General features: G+C 38.1%; 1 protein-coding gene across 5 annotated transcripts in view; it reads left to right on the forward strand.

The window, feature by feature from the left end:
* The first annotated feature begins 1,557 nt into the window (after positions 1-1,557).
* The window catches only part of Akap11 (A-kinase anchoring protein 11), a 48,157-nt gene continuing 36,617 nt past the window's right edge, over positions 1,558-13,097 (forward strand). For 3 of the 5 annotated variants that reach the window (XM_076872296.1, XM_076872299.1, XM_076872301.1), the window contains exon 1: positions 1,558-1,628. The gene's annotated coding sequence lies outside the window, so the exon portion shown is untranslated. Of the gene's footprint in view, positions 1,629-1,861; positions 1,950-3,145; positions 3,232-13,097 lie in introns of those variants that run through there. The other 2 variants (XM_076872297.1, XM_076872298.1) reach the window with 2 other exon arrangements.

A 13,097-nucleotide genomic window follows, 5' to 3' on the forward strand; every position in this document is an offset into this window, starting at 1 on the left:
TTTCAATCTCTATTTTTTTCGAATTTTTCACTTAAGAAATAACTATCTACAAGGAACATCATTTTATGTTTCCTTTTTCTTAGAACTGACTTTTAGACAGGAGAGGTGGTTATCTGTAGTGTAGATGATGGGAATAAAATCAAAGGTGAGCTTTTCATTTGGGGACCATTCATTTTCTCAAGAAACCAAAAAACCCCCGTTAATTTCTTCTATTAAATAGGAGAAACCCAATTACTTTTAATGAAAGGCCATAGACAGCGCTAGGGCTCTGATTTTATGGATTTCAGAAGAATGTCAAAGTCATTGGTATTAATTCATTTCACAATTCTCTCACCTGGACTACAAGTGACTATATTTTCTTGCTTCTACTTTGGCCTCCTTAAAATCCATACTCTGCAAGGAAAAGTATTTAAAACCAAGCTTCTTATTGTTATTTATTTGTATATAGCATAATCCCTCCCATTTGTCTCCATCATTGCTCAACAGCCCACAGCAGTGCCTAAAACATGTAGGAGCTCAACCAAAATTCACTGAAGAAGTGAATATGTGAATAATCTTCCCCAACTCTTTTCCAACAAAAGGGTGCAACTTAATTCCTAATGAGGATACATTCAGTTCTTATCTATCAGAAATTTTCTACTTGAGGAACACATGCCTTTGAGGAACAGTGTAACCTGACTGTGGGACTAGCCCTTCCGATTTTAACTGGACGTAACACATTAGCGTTTCACCTTGGGCCTGGATTTTTGGTGACCAGTGCTTTATTTTCTGATTTCGAAACCACTTAAAGACTTCAGGGTGTGCACTAGGGCCCGGAGATTGTCTTGGGTCGATTCTTGAGGTTCGGTAGCACAGACCGCCTGGTGATCTGTGAATGGTCCTCCCACAGAAGCTCCGAGAAGGGGCGGGGCCACGCGAAAGGATGGGTCTGACGTGGGCTGCCAGAACTAGTGGGGCTGCGGCTTCAGCTGGGAAGGGTCAGGGGCTGTGGAAGAAAACAAAGCTAGCCTTGAGGCGATGGAGTCTTGCTGGCCCCAGGCGATAAGCCAAGGGGGTAGAAGGAAAGGAGACTGGGCCTGAAACCAAGCTTGCCGAGCTAGCCAAGGCCCGGGTATTTTGCCAGAGGAAAGGGTTAAACCATTTCCAAGGCAACAGACCAGGAAACGCGCAAGACGTTCGCCGCAGGTTCGTAGGTCAGACTCGAGTTTAAAGCTCCCACGGCTGAACGCGTTCTGACAAATGGCGAGGCCGCTCGGGCGTCAGGTGACCGGCAGACCGGTTATGCTTGCTGCTCCGGAGAAGCACGTGGGAAGGTTTTTCTCGCGTTCCTTTTTTCCTTTTTTAAAAGCCCACCCACTTTTGCGCGGGCTTGGCCACGGGGTGGCTCTCGCGAGAGTGCTCACTCTCGTGAGACTGAGTGGGAGGCGTGGGGAGTAGGCTGTGGTGCGGGCTGGAGCTGCGGCGGCGGAAGCCGAGGGGGTGGGCAGGTGGGGGCGGGCCGCGGGGCTGGGAGGGGGGAGGGCCGGGGGCTGGTGCGGGTGGGGGTGCCTGCTGCTCGCCCGGCTCGCGCCACTGGTCGTTGCCGGCTGGTGACATGCTTGTGAGCTGCAGACGCTGCTGCCTCCAAGGTGAGCCAGGCACCGACTCGCCAGCGGCGTGAGCAGAGCTCGGGGTGGCGGTGGAACTGGGGGCCTTGATGGATGGAGAGGCCTGACTTGGCCTCCTTAGCTTCTCCGCCTGCCGGTGGTCTTTCCTTTGCTTCGGGGCCGCCTGAAGGCTGCGCCTTCGCTTGGTGGTGGGAGGCGGGAGGGAGTAGTGGGGAAGGGAGGAAGCCAAAGGCCCTGGGCCCAGAGGGAAGGTGGTTCCTGAGTGTGAAGCAGGAGCTGCCGCCCCACCGTATGTCAGGCTCAGCTTCCGACCTCGGGGTGGTCTTCAGAGCCGGTCCCCAGGTACGTGGTGGGCGTACTTAGTTTGTGTTGGTGGTGTGCGCCTGAGAGCCTGTATAGGAAGAGTACGACGTTGCACATTGTCCCCAAATAGCATTCTTCACTGCCAGAATCCCTGAGCTCTGGACTCGAATTTTATATCAGAAACCGAAGCGTCAAGCGGCTCCTCCGAGAATTTATATTTGCGTTAGCTGTCAGGTTTTCTCCTAGGCCATTAGTGGCTTAAGTGATGGCCATTCAGTATTCTGAATGATAGGGATGACTTATTTTATTCCAGGCATCTAAGCTGCTGTATTTAAAAAAGGTGTAGATGTAATAAAAGCATTAAAAAAACCCCCAAACTTTTGGCAAAATGGCAATGACAAAATCAACCATCACGGTGGTAGGTCTTGGTAATGGTTTTTTTTTCTCTACTGGTGAGAAATAACTGCTGAGGCACGTAGTTAATGGCCTTCGTGTATACTGAAGTTAATAATTCCAAACCTCTTTGGCTTTGCAATTATTCATTTGCTTTTAAAAAGCTTAAATTTTCCTTAGCATCCTCCCACCTTGTTAGGAATTTGTTATGTTGGTTAATAAATGATTTTGTTATATGTGAAAATACTCAGAGAATATTCAGAAAAGATGGGAATACGTAGTTATGAAAAGTGATTTTGTTTTAACGTCTTGTTTATGACGTTAGAGTAAATGGTAGCCCAGTGCCCATGTGATTGGCAAAATAAAATAGTGGAATTTAACCAATCTTTTAAAATGCATTAACATCTTTCAAGTATTATTCTGGTTATTTATACTTCCTTCAGGCATAACTGACCCAAGAATTGACAGTGAATTTCACTGTTAGTTGTGGTGATGAGTAATTTATGAGAGATCAAAGATTGTAAGGGAATCAGGCAAGAAATTGATTCCCAAGCTGAGCTAGTGATTAGTGCCCACAAAACTGCGCTATTGCAAAGACTGATACTTTGCAGTATACTCCTGGACCGGTTATTATTTCTCTGTTGGTGAAGATGTAGGAGTTGCCTAGGATCCAGAACCAACAGTGAGAAATTTTCTAGTCTTCTCTAGCTCTGAACTCCAAGGGTAAGTCTAGAAGGTGAAGAAATTCTCCTTTGCCTTTGAGGATGGAAAAATAAACAGTACTTCAAGACAAAACAACAACACCTTTTTTTTTTTTTTTTAATTTTTTTTTTAAATTCTAGGAACTTACTGTCTGGAAAAGGAGCTGAGACCAATTCAGAAAAAAATGTTAAAAGTCATTTAAAGGGAAATTTCCACCTATAAATAGGTATGGAACTTCTGTCCATATATGAAGAAAATGTGAAAAAACTTAGAAAATGTCTTTTTGTCAAGGGTAAAGGAGACCAATCTAGATGAGGAAAGTTCCTTCCCATTCCATCTTGGCAAACTTGATTTTCAGAGATAGAAAAACGATTTGTTGCTGATACTTATACTCTTTTGGCAAGGGTTTCAAAGTTTGGGGGCATTTGTTGCTTTGTCTTGCCTTTGTAAAGTAGTTGAAGTAACTTTGGATAAAGCAATTAGTAGTTAGGCAAACTGATATTTTTGTCTTTTTGTCAAAGCAACCACTTAGAGGGAATGAGAGGTGGAACAGGTCAGGAAAAGAACTTAGCTTGGTTGTGAGTATAAACTGGTAATATGGTGAAAGGAAAGGAAAATGCTTCATTAGATCCAAATATTTTCATTTTTTTCCACTTATTCTTTTTCTTTTTAAATTGTTTTTGTAGTTATAGATGGATAGCATGCTTTTATTTTATTTGTTTATTTTTATGTGGGGCTGAGGATCGAATCCAGTGCCTCACAAGTGCAAGGCAAACGCTCTGCCACTGAGCTACAGCCCTAGCCCTTCCACTTATTCTTTTATAAAAAATATTCTGTTAGCTGTAAATTGACACAATATCTTTATTTTTATTTATTTTTATGTGGTGCTGAAGATCAAACCCAGTGCCTCATGCATGCAGCAAGCGCTCTACCACTGAGCTACAACCCATCCCTTTCCATTTATTCTTATACATAAAAGTTCATTAAAAGTACTTCCTGTTATAAAGGCATTTGAAATGTGTAGATAAGAACTTGGACATGATAAAAGGAGAAAAATTAACACTTTTTTCCTTTTTTTTTTTCTTGCTTTCTTTTTTTTTTTTTTAATTAGTTTGGTAGTGTTTCACAGGGGAAAGTAGTTGTGTGATATCCTGGAACAGAAAGATGTTACTGCAGTGAAAATGAGTTATAGTGTTAAGGGTTTGGATTTTGAAGTCACTTAGACCTGCTAATTAAATATCTCTGAGTTTCATTTCCCTCATTCTTGAGAGTTAAAATATCTACCTTAGAAAGTTACTTTGAGGCACATAGTCACTGCTTACTCAGTGTTTTTTCTTTGACCTCCCTTGTTGGCTTAATAATTATTTGGCTGCAAGAAACAAAAAGCCATTTGAATTAGCTTACTTAAAAAAGGCATTTGTCATACAGTTGGAGCACTGTCTCTGAAGTCCATTTTGTGATTCCAGGTTGGGGTCCTGGGAACCATAAAGTCTTCAGGCAGTTAGTTGCTCTTCCAGTTTTTCCCTGGGAACATACTGTCTCAGATCTCTGGTACTCACTGCATGCCCATTCCAGTGTTTTTCATATTGGCCTTCCCTTCAAGACTCTTGGTTTCTGCTTCCCCATTACTTTGGTGTGCTAGAGCATCTATATGAAAATCATTTTTGACTTTGAATCATGGTTCTTAACAAATATCTCCAAAACTCAATTCTAAATTTATATTGAGAGAACCTAATTGGTTAGATTTCTACTTCTTGTCATGTTTGTTGCGGTGGGGGAAGATGGGAATGGGAAATTAGTGGGGAGGAAACTTAGTTGTGTTTCACAGATTGCAGGGCTATATTTTTCATACTACTACAGCAAGTTCTTTAAGAAAAGTGTGGATGGGGAGGAAATGATAAGTACTTTGGGGTACTTTTAACATCCTGTAGTTTTTCTAATAGCAGTGAATTGAACTAGCTGTCAGTTTGGTAATGATCTAACCAGATCAGTGATCCCTTTTTAGGACAAATTCTGGGTGTGAGAACTGGACAAATTACTTAAATGCCTTACTTTCCCTGTGTGTAAAATGAGTGTAATAACAGCACCTTCTCCTGTGAGAATTATGAATTCACATGTGTAAAGCATGCAAGGTCTAGCTGGCACATGGCAGCCACAAGGTATATGTAGGGTGTTAGTATTTATCGGGTGCATAATGTGTGTCTGGTACTGATATCTGGGCATCAGGAATGTTCAGAGCTGAATATCATTTCTGCCCTCAAAAGAGTTTAGAAGTCTGTCTAGTGGTGACCACTCATTTAAAACTATTTCTTGACTTCAGTAACTCTAAGTTCTTCACACTGCCATTTATTTATTATTATTATTATTTTTAACCTGCCCTAGAACCCTTAGATTCTCTTAATTTATTTTCTGTCCTAGTCTTTGGGCTCAGCTTTCAAGCTTTGTGTTGTGTGCATGGACGATTCTTAGAGTAACATTTGTGGCTTTGTTTTAGTTGCCTTTGGGTATTATGTTGACATAAAACACCATCTTCCAGTTATTCTAAAAAATGGCAAAAGCTCTACCTTCTGTTTTCTTAGGCTTGAAATTTTAAAGTTGTCTTTCAAGCTTTTCTTGTCAGTTAATAGATTCTGTGTGGGCTTACAGGGTACCTCCTATGTGCCAAGCACTGGACCATCTGCAAAGGAGATCCATTAACATGTTCCTGCTACTGGCAGATTTGACTGATAATGAGAAATGTGTTACTGGGTTAAAATCTCTTTATGTCAGAAATAATCTTGTTATGGGTTAAGGAAATTATTTCAATTTATAGATAGCATATTTACATTGAAAGCATATGTGAAGCTTTAGTATTTTGAGAGAGAGAGAGAAAATATGTGTGTATGTGTGTTTGTGCCTGCGCGCACATTTTTGGCTGTATAGGGAGTTTTGAAGTCCATAGCAGTTCACACTTAGGATTTGTCAGCTAGGCCCATGCTGATAATTTAAAACTAGTGACAGACTGGGCTCAAACATGCTTAGAAGTGAGTTCTAACCTAGGAATGCAGTTGAGAGACCAATAACTTTTTTCCTATTGATGTTTCAGAAAACTCATGGAAGAACACATATCCTAGGATTAATTTTTCAAAAAGCCATTGAGTAGGTATTTTTTATCTACTGATGCCAGTTTTGCCTAAATGTTCCTTAGAATTTCATGTTCTTGAAAAATTTCTGTGCTTTATAGCTTATTCAGTTCAATCAATAATAGTTGTTTATTGTGGGTAAGGCATGGCCTTAGAATGTAAGCTCTTTAGAGCAGGGCTTTTCACAGTTGTATCCTAATCACTAAACTGCTACTAACTTCAAAATTCCCTGGTGAGTATATGTGTTGAGTGTCGTCAGTATTTGCAGATCAATGCAGGGTATAAACTTCTGTACATACAAGGCACTAGAATGTTAAAATGCTAAAATAAGGCAGTTTTTCTCTCCAAGGAATATTTGGCAATACTTGGAGAATTTTGGTTCTTACAACTGGGTGGGACCTGCTGGCATCTAGTAGGTAGAGACTAAGGATGCTGCACAGTGTCCTACTTAAAATGCACAGACAGCCCTCTACAACTAAGAATTAGCTAACCTAAAATGTCAATAATGCTGAGGTTAGAATAGAATGTATGTTTTACATTCAGGAATGAGGTGATTCAGGAGTAAAAAGAGGGCAGAAACTATGAAGAAGCAAGTATCTTAATACTTAATCTGCATAGGAGATCCATTAACATGTTCCTGCTACTGGGCAGCTACTATCAAGAATTAATATCAAGAATGCTCAGGTCTTTTTAATATAATTGAAGACAAAATAGTAGTAACTGATAGCTGTTGTAGTTTTAGATTTTATAACTCAACACGAGGTGTGTGCTCAAGGGAAGAGCTGAAATTCCTGCCTTTTAAGGCATTGTTTTTACATGTTATTGCATTGTGTTCTTATAGCAGCCCTGTGAAGGTGAGCCTTAGCTTTCTTCTCTACAGAGCGTAGGATAGCTTCACCTTTATTCTGCTGTTCATTATTTGATATTATTCTGTTTTATTTTTCTAGTGGCTGCTCTAGGGCTTACAAGACAACTTTAAACTTATCAGTCTTCCTTGAAATGATATCATTTAATGGATGGTGGTGTTGAAGTCTTATGCTTATTTTTTTACCTTTCTCCCATCACATCCTTTGTGTGCTATTTTGTCATAAATTTTACTTCTGTGTCTGTTGTAAATCTTATAATACATTGTTATTTAAATAGTTATTTTTAAGAGACTTATAAATGAGAAAATAACTTTTATATTACCATTATATTTACCATGTCAGGTATTCCTTACTCGTTCATATAGATCCAGATTTCCATCTGGTATTGTTTTTCTTTGCCTCAAGAATTATTTTTTAGTTATCGGCGGACACAACATCTTTGTACGTGGTGCTGAGAATCGAACCCGGCCGCGTGCTACCACTTGAGCCACATCCCCAGCCCCCCCTTTCTGCTTTAAAGATAGTGCTTCATCATCTTTGTTTTCTGACTTGGGTAGATAGGAAGTCTGTTGTGCTTTGTTCTCTGCTTTGTGTACTCCCCCTGCCCATTACTTTTAAGATTTTCTCTTTATCACTGGTTTCTAGTACTTGGGTTATGATATGCCTTGGGGTGATTTTCTTTATGTTTATTCGTCTTGGTGTTTATTGAGCTTTCTTGGATCCGTCACTTTTTATGGTTTTCTTGTGTCCTCTCCCTCACTTTTTGGGACTCGCCTTCCCCACCCCCACCCCTCACTTTTTGGGACTCTGTGTACCAACCATTTTTACAGTGCTTAATGACCCTGATGCTCAGGGTTTGTTTTTATGCCTTTCCCTCAGTTTTATTTTGGATAGGTGTTTTTCTTTTTCTTTTTCTTTATTTTTTTTTGGTCTACAAGTAAACATGGTCTACAAGTTCACTTAACTTTTCTTTTTCAGTGTTTAATCTGCTATTGGTTGCATCCACTGTATGTTTCATGTTGGCAATATTTTATTTTCTAAATTCAGTTTTGGTCTCTTATATTTTCAGATTCTTTCTTTAATCTTGAATCATGTTTTTCTCTCTCTTTTTGAGTGTATGGAACATACTTATACTATACTGTGACAGTTTTTTTTCTCTTCATGTCTGGATCTCTTGTCATTTTGGAGCCTCCATTTATTGCCTTTTTCCCCCTAGTTATATGTCATATTTTTCTCCTTCTTTGCATATCTCATACTTTTGATTATATGCCACTATTGAGTTTTATGCTGTTTCATGCTGTTTCCTGATTAACTTATAATTCCCAAGAGTATTAATTTTGTTGGGGTGAACATTTAGATTATTTGTTATTATCTGTTGAATTGTTTCAAGTCCTGCTTTTTAAACTTATTTGTGGATGTCTAGAAGAGCCTGTAGTAGTGATGTCTTTCCCCCCCTACAAAGACCTCTTCCTTCTCAAGAGTCTATCCATTGGTCGAATATCCTACAAGGTTTTTCACCTCTGGTTAGTGAAAGGGTAAACTATTCTGAGCTCTCTCTGGCTCCAGATATTGTTTGACTTACTACTCTCTGATTGTTATTTCCCCAACTTCAGGTACTTAGCACGGCGTAGTTTTTAGCCAACAATTCTAATATAACTCTTTTGTATATATTTTAGAGTTATTGTTCTCATAACATTCTCACTCTGGTACTGTGTCCTACTGTGTATAGCCACCCTGGTTTCTCCAAAATGTTCTCTTTGTCCAAAACTTACTGAGGCTGCTAGACTACTTGGTCTGTTCATGTGTTGTGCTCTGGAAAGGCCACAGGTGTTTCCCTTCCCTTAGGGGGGATGTCACAGTCCTGTATTACTTCTTGTTTAATGTTTGCAAACCAAAGTTTGTGTGTGTGTGAGTGTGAGTGTATATATATTTGTACCTTTTTTTGTATTCATATTCAACAGAACATTGATTTTTTTTAACACCTGACATTTTGCATTTAGTCAAAATGTGTATTTGGAGCATATTTAAAAATATAATCACAAATATTATAAAACAAATTGTTACAAACTTTTAAATGTGTTTTTACAAATAATTTCATTAAGTGTAGACCTCATTCAAACATTTAAAAGTGTATTTTGCTTTTTAAAATAATATTTTTATTCAGCAAGTGTTTGAATGCCTATTATAAAGTACAAATACATAAAGCACTTTTATTCTCAGGGAACTCACAACAGGAGAGAGGTATGCAAACACTGGCACCAAACCACTTTGGGAATATGAAGGAGGTAGTACTATTGGACAAGGAGGGAGAAATGATAAGCCAAACCTTCCTTAAGTGGGGAGGTCCTTGAACTAATGTGTGAAGAGTTAGTTTCACTTCAGCTTATGGAAGTGAGAGGGTAGATTTGAGACAAGTTTAGGAGCACGACAGGTTAGGGCTGGGAATTTACAAGGAACAATGCTCTGTAGGATTGGGGAGAAAGTTAGTTTCTTGGCTTATTGTCTGAGGTTGGTTTCTGGCTCTTACTGAAACAGAATATAGGAGGAAATTGTTTAGGGGGAAAGTTTTATTTAGATTTTGAGCAACTAATTTTAGAGTAATGGATTGTTTTAGTCTATTTTGTGTTGCTATACCAAAATACCTGAGGTTGGGTACTTTATACAGAAGAGATTTATTTATTTATGATAGTTTTAGAGGCACAAAGTCCAAGGTTGGGTAGCTCCATCTGTTCATTCTCTTGTGATGATCTTCAGAGTATATGACAACATGGCATATGACATCATGGTGGGATTGTGTAGAAGAAGAGATCACATAGTGAGACAGGAAGCCAGAGAGCAGAAGGGGCCAAGGTCTCTTTCTAAGACTCCCTTCTTTGAGTACTAATATAGTCCCATGAGAGCTAGTATCCCCACAGGGTAACATTAATCCATTTATGAGGTTGATGCTCTCAGGTCCTAATTACCTTCCATTAGGCCCCATCTCTTGAAATGTTCCACCACCTCCCAACACTGGTGAACAAATCTCCCAACACATGGACTGCTGGGGTACAATCGTAACCAAAGTGTAGCAAGAATATTTAGTTAGAAGTGTCTCATAGAAAATTGGATATAAGGAACTAAAACTGGAACACAGAACTGAAGATGTAAATTAAGGGAGTTAATTCGCACTGTTAAAACCAGAGGTAGAGGTAAAATATCTTTAGAAAACTAAATAGAATGAAAACCAAAGAGGATAACAATGAAAGGTAAGGAATTATTAGTATTGGAGTAACAAGTTTTGAAAGAATGTAGGGAAGGAAACCCATGTCTAGGTAGAAAGATGTGTTTCTCAGTAGAAATTATATAAAATATTCATTAAAAATATGGATTTCTGGGTTCTAGGTAGACCTGACTCTGTACTTCTGAGTATGTGCTTGTGTGTGTGTTAGTGTTAGAACTAAGCTGATTTTTATGTATTCTGAAGTTTGAGAATTGGTGCATTAGGAGGCAAGTATAGATAGAACAGTTTTGCCATGCATGGTGGTGCATGCCTATAATCCCAAGTGGTTTAGGGGACTGAGGCAGGAGGATCTCAATTTCAAAGCCAGCCTCAGCAACTTAGCTAGGACCTAAACAACTTCCAGAGACCCTGTCTCTAAATAAAATATAAAAAGGGCTGGAGATGTGACTCAGTGGTTAAGTGCCTGTGGGTTCAATCCTGGGTATGGGGGAATAAAAAACAATATTGTTGACTAAAAAGGTATTTTATACTCTTGGCATGGTTAATTTTCCTGATATAAAAAGGTCAAGTTACAGGTGATGTTGACTTGAACACTTCTTAGGCCAGAGGACAGAGAGAAAATTTGGGGAATATTTTTTATTGTAAAAGAATTTATGTGTATCCAGAAAAATACAGGACATACACACAGACCAAAAAGCAAACAAACAATAGACCACACCCATAATTGCATTTCCCCAGATAAAATCAGTCTTTATTCATCTATTGTGTGCCCTCTTTTGTATTACATATGTAAATATACACTTGTAGTGACATAGATTTTACACAAAAAAGAAAAATGGAAGCATGCTAGAATAGGCATATTTTACTTAATCATCTATCATCTTCCCATAATATAGGTAGGTGACATTTTATAACATTAAAAAAAGAAAAAGTCCTTTCTCATGTTGAACCTGTCATTATTTTAGTTTACCCGGTTTGGTAAATATTTTTTGACATATCTTGGTGAACTTTGTGCATGTATACATGAAGGGTAAGTTTTAGAAGTGATGTTGTGGGATAAAAGAACTGTGCTTATTCATAGTGCCCTATGTCTCTGTTCTCTATTGTTTATAATTGTTTCCCTAATTGCTTTGTTTCCTTTTACATTCAGCAATTTTTCTATTATATCTACTAAATATTTTCTATATTAAATGTATTAAGTTTTTTTCTTAATATTTTTTTATTGCTTCTAGGGGTATTTCAGCTGCTTAATGATAATATTTTTATTTTCTAGATCTTTCCTGAGCTCTGTCAGCTACATTTCAGCTGTTTTGTACTTTCTTGACTCTGATCTGCTTTTTTTTTCAATCTAGATTGGTTTTTATTTTTTATTTTGTTATAGCTAACACAGTTATTCCCCATATATAATTCTTATTTATTCACCCAGAATAGGGTATAAAATAAGCACTAAGCAAAAAGTTTATTGTAGTACAAGGGTATTTCAGGGGAAAATACTGTGTTTTTGTTCCTCTTATACAATGTTTAAAACTAGATTCTTAATTTATAAGATGTTGATGAAATCTTGCTCTGGCTGTTTTTCTCTTCTCCATTTATCTATGTATCATTTCCAAAGATTGTTTTTTTTTTTTCTTTGCTTTACTAGAAGTATGTTATGTCATTTCATATTGGATTCGCTTTTATGTTGTGCAGATACTTTCTAGTGGATTGTTCTTTGTGAGACATCATTTTACTTTAGGTTGAAGTAATGGAGTAGGGTAAATGGTGGAGTAAATTGTGTTTCTTCCATGAGTGAAGCATTAATGTGGAATTAAACTTAGCTTCATTTTTATTAATTTTAAACAGTGATATATCTTCTGAGGTATTATTGGATAATATGAATTTGGGGGGTGGCATGATTATATTTTTCTGGATTTTTATTAATGTGTTCGTTTGTTTTTAAATGTTTTTTTCATAGGTCTCATTATTGGATCATGGTTGCTTTATTTCTTGACCTTGAATAAGAGTATTCTATCTGGGCCTGCCATTCAGGAATATTATGGGTAAAGTGGACTGGGATTGCTAGCCTTGCCCAATCCAGGATGTTGTTTCAACACTCAAGACACCCCAACTGAGGACATTTACAAGTGTGTCTTCTGCCTCAGGGGCATGACACTACACTACTTAGGGTGGGCATTTCATCTAGATAGCAAGTCATTTTTATGGTAAAGTTTCCTGTGAGGTAGTGTTTATCTTTGTTCAGTTGACTTTAGTCAACAGCTGCAGAGGTAATAACTGTTTTTCATCTCTTTTCTGGACTCCTCTTTCAGGCAAGGTTAGGACTCAACTCAGAAAGTAAAGATGTTACCTGTGCTTTACCTCTATCCTTCAGTATTGTTTATTTATTTATTTTTATTATTATTACTTTTTTAGTGTTGTTTTTAATGGCTGCCATTACCTCACTGTGGGAATAAACCTAAGGTTATTTAACACCTCTTCTGTTTCTGGTGTCTAGATTGCTTTTTATTTCTGTTATAAAGTTTGATGAATAGCTTCTCAAACCTTTATGCACTATAGAGGATGGCTAAGAGCTAGATTTTGAAAATTTGAATGTTAGCTCTGCCATTTTTTGTGTGGACCTGGGTGGATTGTTTAATTTCCTTTTGTCTTAGTTTTTCTCCTTGTAAAATAGGAGTGTACAATGAGATGTTAACATAAACCTCTAAGCAAGCATTTAATTTGTTATGAACTCTAATTTAGAGCCTTACATGCTCCAGGATTATTATTTGCGTGGACCAATTCCCAGAACAATTGCTGGACCGAAGGGTAGGAATTTTTTCAGTTTGATGTTATTATAAAATCGCCTTCTAGAAAGTTGGTGACACTTTCTTCAGGAGCAGACTTTGAG

Source organism: Callospermophilus lateralis, chromosome 12 (genome assembly GCF_048772815.1).
Source record: "Callospermophilus lateralis isolate mCalLat2 chromosome 12, mCalLat2.hap1, whole genome shotgun sequence".
Lineage (NCBI taxonomy): Eukaryota > Metazoa > Chordata > Mammalia > Rodentia > Sciuridae > Callospermophilus > Callospermophilus lateralis.